Source organism: Capsicum annuum, unplaced genomic scaffold (assembly GCF_002878395.1).
Source record: "Capsicum annuum cultivar UCD-10X-F1 unplaced genomic scaffold, UCD10Xv1.1 ctg80447, whole genome shotgun sequence".
Classification (NCBI taxonomy): domain Eukaryota; kingdom Viridiplantae; phylum Streptophyta; class Magnoliopsida; order Solanales; family Solanaceae; genus Capsicum; species Capsicum annuum.
In genome coordinates, this window is record NW_025891094.1 from 137829 (window position 1) to 146597 (window position 8769).

The 8769-nt window shown below is 32.5% G+C and overlaps 1 pseudogene; it reads left to right on the top strand.

Annotated features, from left to right (window-relative positions):
• Positions 1–7076: 7076 nt before the first annotated feature.
• LOC124895173 lies at positions 7077–7173 on the top strand (annotated as a pseudogene).
• The last annotated feature ends 1596 nt before the right edge of the window (positions 7174–8769 follow it).

Here is an 8769-nt window from a genome sequence, read left to right on the forward strand (position 1 = left end):
ATGAATTTCAACCAAACTTCTTCCTAAATATGTTGTAAGTCTAAATCTTAGTATTTGTGTCATTTTCATTAATTTTACTTTTTTATATTAATTACTTGATTTTAATTAGGAAATTACCCTACTAAATACTACCAAGATCTTTGAATTATTTTTTTGTGCATTTTTTTCTGTGCTTTTCTTATTTTGTTTCATAGTTAATTTCTTGATTCAATCCTATTAGTTTTATTTTAATTCATCCTTTTTCTACAAGAGTCACAAAGATTTATTTCTCTATAATGATAGTGAAACATCCCAGATTTCGGTCCTTGAATTTTTCTTGACTTATTGGCTTACAACCTAGATTAGGTCTCACCTTATGAGTCGTAGGATGTCATTATAGGTCATAGGATCTAAGTCAAAAGGATTCCAGTTAGATCTTCCTGAATTACTACCTTGGTGACAACTTATGGTTACTATTCATAATGGTTTATATGATTCATAAGGTGGAAATCATAGGGTATCCAGTATATGTCATAATTGATCCTCCTTTAACTATAAGTAAAGCATACGAGCCATAATGTCTAGCTATGATTTGTATGGATGACCCATAACCAGAATAGTATGGGTGCCCATGGGGTACTTTACTACCTATGACTGCATGTCATGAGTGGTCGGGTGACCCTATTTGTCATAAGGTCACCAGTAGCGATTGGGCGATAAATTTCACTCATTTTACTAAGGGCATTCTAGACATTTTCCTCTTTCCTTAAACATAAGCCATAACTTTAAACCATTTTATGGTATCATTATAACTCAAAAAAAACTCAAAATAACTTCTTAAAACTCTTTCAAATCCTCTCAATAAAGAACAATAAGGTTTCTAAGAGGCCTGTCAATTAGAGCTTCTAAGGGAAAATTCCTTCAATAACTATTTATATTTCAAGCATGTGACTCTACCCTAATTTTTTTTTACCTAAAGCATAAAATAATATGATTTTTTATGTGGATTTGAACATAGGTTTTGATATGGGATGAGGGTTTTGGAACTAATGCTTCTTAATATATTTTGCCATGATTTATTTTGCATTGTTCATGCTTTATATATGGTTTTAAACTTGTGGAGTGCATGGGTATGGTGAATAAACTACGGGATTCTTATTTCCCCTAAATTTTGTAAATATTACAAATTGAATTAATAATAACCCCCAACCCAATATGGTGAAAGTGATTTTTAGTATGACTATAATTGCATTGAACTACTTTCATAACAATTACATTATACAATGAGGTTATTGAAACATGGTGGTTTGATATAATGAAAAAGAGGAGTTGGAGTTCCCCCATCTTGTATTAATGAACAAAAGGAATTATTTTCCCAAAGTTAATGGAAATTGTAATGGCATGATTTTGTTACCTTGCAAGTGTAGTTGGTGAAACAATATCAATAGTTTATGCCTTATGGGGTGTTGTGTTTTAATGAAGGAGAATTTTTTAAAAGTGTTTTAATTAGGCTTATAAGATGGACGTGTAGTTGAGCTATGAAAGTGAAGGTCCTGAGTGACCAATACTGCAAATCGTAATTACCAACATGAATGTCAAAATTACTAGGTGGTTCGAGTACCCTTATTATATGATTTGGTAATTCGAGTCCCATATATTAAATAAATAGGTGCTTAAGTCACATCTAATATATGTTGGGAGGTTCGATACCCTTATGGTGCATATGTTTATATGATTATCTTTTGGTTTTTATAGCTACATGTGCTGGGCCCTTTCATCTAAGGGAGAGCTGTACCTATATAAATGATGGGTACCTTATTATGATGGTTACGCTACACAACCCAGGTGAAGATTTAAAAAATACATACTAACTTTTGTTCTCTATCGCAATATCTAATATAAGTGTATATGTATATATGCATATATGTATACGACTATGTATATTGAGTTGAACTGGATTTTGAATCTTCACTACTTTTTCCTTATCCATCAGATAAATGTTAGTGCTCAACCCACTAACCACCTTCAAATGCTAATCCCCATGCGGTGCACGGTCCGAAGACAAGTCTACTTTTCTTTTGTAGTGTTAGATGGATCGACTTTGTTCATCGGTCGTATGCGTTCAATTGGTGAGATTTATTATAATAAAAGGCTTGAAAATTCAATTGATCTCCCTTCCATAAATTTGAATTGAAGACTTCACATTTATATTAACACTTCCATTGTCATTATTAGGGTCGGGAGCATGTCCCAACTTTGATTGTTTTTGTCCTAGTAACTATGGATTGGTTTTGTAGTTGTTGATACTATCAGATGTGTTTGAAATTATTATTTACTATTGCATTATATGTTAGGAATTCATTCACTGAGTAGGGTATCATGTTCTTGTTGACAAGGAAATCGGGGTAGTCTCCGACCCTCATTGGACTTTAGATACCCATCAGTGCCAGGCACCAGTTTGGGTCATGAAAAAGATGGTGTCAAAGACTTGGTTCATGGTCAATTGGGTGTCCACAAATACATGACAAGTAGAGTCTCTTTTATACCTGTGTAGAGTGCCACACTTATAAGGGGGAGGCTACGAGGCATTAAGGAGTGTTTCCCTTTCTTGTTATTCTATTTTAGCTTGTAGAGTCTATGGTCTTGAATGTTCTCTAATACCCATTTTTTCATATTTTAAATCATGCCTCCAAAAAAATCTGATGTCCGTAGATACTCTTAAGTCTTGCTTGAGGACAATTTGGATGCAGATCATCCTACTTATAGAGTTCAGACTTGGATTAGGGGTCAAATTCCTGATTTCCCTCGTGAGGTTCCACTAGTTCCCTCTAGCCATCCTTAGATACCATAGGCTGATTAGTCTAATAATGAGTTTCGACAGTTGATCCGTTTGCTTACTTATTTCGTAGCCTCTCAGACTGAGTGTGTTCTTCTATTGCTCCATATTCTCAAGTCACTAGAGTTGGCCAATTTATGAGGTTGAGTCCTATATCATTCACTAGTTTGAAGGTTGAGAAGGATCCTCAAAATTTCATTGATGAGATGGAAAAGACTTTACATGTAATGCATGCTTCAGACTTTGAGGATTTTGAGTTTTTCATAAACCACTTGAAGGATGCGGCATATCAGTGGTATGATGAGTCGTTGTAGATGAGGGGAGATAATGATAAGCCATGTGGGATGACTTTTCTAGTGCTTTTCTAGATGGATTCTTTCTTAAGGAGTTGAGGGATACTAAGGCCAAGGAGTTCGTGAATTTGCAACAATGAAGAATAACATTGATTGAGTATGCCATGAAATGTCATTAGTTATCACCCTATGCTGCTGAGCTAGTGTCTATCATAAGGAATATAATGAACAACTTTGCTTCTGGGCTATCCCATGATATGATTTTTGAAAGCAAGGCCACCTTGTTGAACTAGTATATGGATATCTCTTGACCTGTGGTTTATATTTAACAGGTCGAAGAGGAAATCAAGAAGTAAGCTGAGATAGGGGAAAGACAGAGTAAAAAGTATCTGTATTCGTGTCAAGTTGTAGGACAACAATAGAGTGGTATAGATGGTGGAAAGTGATCTAAGAAGTAGTGGGGCAATTTTGCACTACAATATTATTGGCCTAAGGCCACACTAAATCCGGATAACACTTGTAAAGTGTTGCCTATAATATTTTTTGACATGCTTTTAAAATGTAGCCTTAAGTTTTAGCTTTAAGCCACTATAATTTTGACAATGCTTGTAAAGCGTGCTCTTTAATACTATAGGGTATACTTTATAAGTGTTGCCATATTATTACAAAATTGGCAACAACTTTTACAAATATGGTCACACTTTTAGAATGTGGCTATTTTTATTATTTTAAAGCAACAATTTACAAGTGTTGCCTTGCAACTTTTCAAAAATTTACATTAAAATCTGATATTCCCTGCAATATTTTTAACACTAAAAAATTTTATTCCCTCCAATTTCTAATCACCATTTAAAAAATCATAACACATTAGTCAAATAATACTAAAAAAATATTTTGAGAAAAATATGTTTTTGAATAAGAACTTTAAACATCTTTTATTAACATTATTATAAAAAATTTACTTTCAGCTAAATAAAATATTATCATTGAGCAAATTTTGGAAAATTCAACCTAAACCCCTACAATTCAATAAAAAAAAAGAGTCATTGGTGCTTATCGTTTACTGTGGATCAAAATTTAGGCCAAAAATTCAAAAAATAGAATAGTCGACGGTGCTTATCATTTGTTGTGGAGAAAAATTTTGCAAAAAAATTTAATAAACAGAAGGGTCGTTGATGTTTATCGTTTGCTTGGAGAAAAATTAAGGGAAAAAATTGCTATGGTTGAGCAAAATCTCAATTGTTGCATCCCTACCGCCGGCGAGAAAGAGGCATCCCTACCACTGACGATTGGTAAAAAATAATAGGGTCGGTGCTTATCAGTTGAAACAGATGGGTTTATAAATCTAAACCCCTACAATTCAATAAACCCCTAGGTGAATTTCGATTGATTTTGTTTGGACGAAATACAATCAAGCTTTAAGTTTACCTCAAGTTTCTTTATTCAAATCCTTTATCCCCTTTTTATTTTGTTTACATATTGTTTGTTGGAACCAGAAAATTGAGAATTTTATCTTAATTTTCTGCTCTTAGCTATGCTATGTAGTAGTAAGATAGAATATTAAAGCATTAAATCAGAGAAAATAATTCATCCCAAAATATCGCACATATATTGGGATTTATGATTGTTTTACAGATTTTAGACATCAGTTTCCATAGTTTCTTAGCTGTATTTGTTCATTTCTGCATAATAGAATTAAGGGGTTTAGTAGTATTTATCTCAGCACTGTTTATTTGGTGGGATTTATGTTTGTTTACGTATACAAATAATGGATGCAACGGATTGAATCAAAGATAGACCATTGTCTATACTCTCACACATGGGGTGTATTTATATCAAGATATATATGGAAATTTTCATCATTATTTTGTTTGGACAAAAAGATTCTAAGTAGTCCTAGAATACTAAAAAATGAAACATATAAATGCAGTCACGGATTTTCAGATTATCTTGTAATTCCTATCTAAGAGAAAGATCAAAAGAAGGATCTTATCAATGTACCATGTTTTTTTTTTTTTTTAATATTGCTTCATAACCTGGTGACATATTATTCATACCCTTTGGTGGTGACTTCTTTAAAAGCTAGTTTATCCTTCTCCTCGATGACTTGGCCTTATAAATGAGAGTGTTAACATGGTCGTATGTTTTGGTTTTTGATTTTCCGTAACATTTGTATTTAGTATGGCACTGATAAGAAATTGTTGGTTGCTAATATCAAATATGGCTAATAAGTATGAAAATTGAGGTTGTTAGCTATGAAGGAATATTCCGATATGTAAGGATTTGCTTAATGTAATCGAGATATTCAAAGTGAGAGGGTGGTCATGTTCATTTTTGAGCTATCAATGATAGGGAGGATATACTTTGTTTTAGCATTTGTAGTCAAGTAATAGGAAGCAATTCTTATATACTGAAATGTACATTCTTGCCATAACTGCCCTTGGCATAGTTTTACCATGTCAATTGTAAAAGGCAATTAATGTTCTATAGAAACTAAAAGTAAGTCCGTTCAGGGGCTCTTCTATAGGTTCACTAACAAGATTCACAAAAATGACAATATTTGATTAGAATATCAGTTCTTGTACATGAATTCCATATATATAGTATTGGCCGTTTTTAGGATAGAAGAGGACAAAATATGTTTGAAAACACATGCAGAGACCAGCGGTCATTCACCTATATGGCATCAAATTTATGAAGTAAATAGATTTGGAAATAATTTATCGTATATAATACTAAAAGCCAATTATGGTTGGGTTATGGAATGGGGATAATTTTTCGAAAACTATTTTGAAGTAACTACTAAAGGCTTTTGTAATCATTACCTTGTCAAAAGGTACTAGCGGAACTATGTTTCTTTATATGAATGACCTATAGCAATGCTGCTTTTTACTTCCTGATAGATAAAAGGACATAGAATAGTTCATTCTATGTAATTTCTATTTGATTAAAAAAGAGTAGCCTAATGTACTATGCTTGTGCTATGTGTGGGATCAGGAGAAAGGCTAGACCGCATTGAATGCATACAATATTAATGTCTGTGAACAAAAAACAAAGCTAAGTTTAGGTAACATACCGTACTTATTGCTAAGCTTTCTTATAAACTTGAGAGACGTTAAGTAAACCAGCCTCTAGGTCTGTAATCTAATGAAAATTTTTCAAGTCATTCTAATTCAGGCTGTATGACTAAACAAAGGTATGTATATGTAGCTTATGTTATTCATATTTGTTTTTCTCCAATTTATATATGATTTTTCGTTTGGTGGTGCTACAACTATTGAGATCTACTCAAATATCAAATTAATATGTTATATGATTGCTTGCGCTTGATTTTATGTTCCTTTGTTCTTAGTTATCCTACTTTGTTCTTGATACTGAATTGGGCTGGTATTTTACTTGGTTGTAATTATTTTGTTGGGCAAATTGGCAGCAATTTCTTAGAATCTAATATTGTTGTGGACTTTTTAAAGCCTCATTGTTCTCAGTTTTTTTTTGTTTTTATTGGTTATCTTAAAAAGCAATATTTTAATTATTGGATTTCCTATTTTTTTGTTGGCTTCCATCGCTGGTTCTTCAGGAATCACTAAAAGGCCATCTTCTAATCAGGTTGATAGGACTTCACTGTAAGCAATTAGAACTTGTTTGTACAAAGATGGTCGTGCCCCAATGCAGCTGGTGATGGCTTGAGGTTAAATGTAAATGTCATTCCTTATGATCAGAATAACCTTGAGGACCAAAAAATGTTTTTATTGATCTTAATCTATTTCAAATAAAAGGCTCTGGCAAAACATTATTGCAGAGAAACCCTGCTAGAAATAGAATAAGTGAATAGTTATGGTTTAAGCTTTAAAAGAGAGTTCGACAGTTCAAGTTTAGTTGATGTCAACAAAATGGGAGTCCATTAGAAGGTTATTAAATTTAACGGGTAACTTTTATCCCTTTAGGAATATCTACTGAAATTGGAATAATATAAATACGATTATAATAGCCTAACAATATACAGAAGATTAGCATGGACTCTACATAAGGATGACACACACAAATAAAGGAATGGTCCAAATTTTCAGTTAAAAAAAGAGCTACTTTTATGAAACTTTAGTTTGGTAATTAGGGCCAATACTTTTGTATCTTCTACTTATATGGAATTTTCTCTGGTGGATGCTAATATTAAATCTAGATGTCCCCATGATTCATCTCTTCTAGGTACTTTGAATTGTCGTAATTTATTAGTTTAGCTTATGGTATATATAGCGCATAAAAGGGAAGCAAACTCTTGAGTCTAGTCTAGTGAGAACTAATATTCAAGATGGCCTATTGTTTTTTTAATTAACTAATGAAATATGAAGTTTCCATGACTATGGTTTCTTATTGAATAATGTAACTAATGATTTATTTGTAAGTCTTTGTAGTAGATAGAAAGTAAAGTACCCGAGTGTAAATTTTATATTCATCAATTTGTTGTTTTGACCTTAAAAGCGTAATTTTATATAGAGAACGTCAAGACCTGTGGTTCCATCTCTTCATAATAAGTATTCGACAGTAATAGTTGATCAAGTCTTTTGTAGTGTGTTGAGAGAATGGTGGAGAAACTTTTACCTGATGCAATTTCTTGTTCTGCGGTGAATATGGAGGCAAAATTTTCTTAATTAACACTAGATGTTATTGGCCTTGCACTCTTCAATTATGATTTTGATTCCCTTAATACTGACAGTCCAGTTATTGATGTAGTTTACACTACACTAAAAGAAGTAGAACTCTATTCAATTGATCTATTGTCGTATTGGCAGGCAGGTTTTTCCTATACTTGAATGGTTTTTGCCGAGCTTAATCTGTCTAATAACTTTGACTGACATTATCATTGTTTTGATCTATCTTAGTACTATGTAACTTAAATTTTTACTCCTTATCTTTTATCCCCGCCAGTAGGATTTACTTCTTCTTTTTTTTGGGATGGGGGGAATATGACTCTTGTGCATGTCCAACAAGTTTCATAATTTGATATCCATTAAAAATATGTTTTAGAGAGTTTGATTAGGATTTGATGTTTCCTTATGACATAATCGTTATCAATTTTACCAAACGTGGATAATTCATCTGATTTTATTTTCCTCAAACCACAATTTCTATATATCTAGCTACCTAATACAACAAGGAATGACATTGTTTTTATGGACAATTGGTTTAAAGAAGTTTACATTTTGAAAGCAAAACTGTAGGCGAAATTCAAATCTTTCCTTATGATTCTCAATCTTTAGATTGACATATTTACTTCTTTTGGAAAAAAGGACTGATCATAACATATCTTCTTAAAGACTCATATTTGCAGATTTAGCTTAATATGCATTCTTGGTATATGCTAACTTTCTAAATTTATGGTTTCAAGTGTACAACTTTGAGTTGATCATCATTCAGTGCTAGTTGATGTGCCTGAAACCACATGTTCAGTTTTGACTTCGACATCATACCAACTGTGTAAGGTATCTTAGATTGACGCTCATCTTGAATTCATAGTTCCCTCTTGAGTTTTTATTGTATTTTCCTTACTAGAATCACAGTAATAAACTATGCAGTATAAAAGTGCAAAGTTGCTTTTTGTTTCCTTAATATGTGGTGCATTTTTTTGTTGTATTTGCCATCTTAAATTCAGCCTTTTAGACCCTT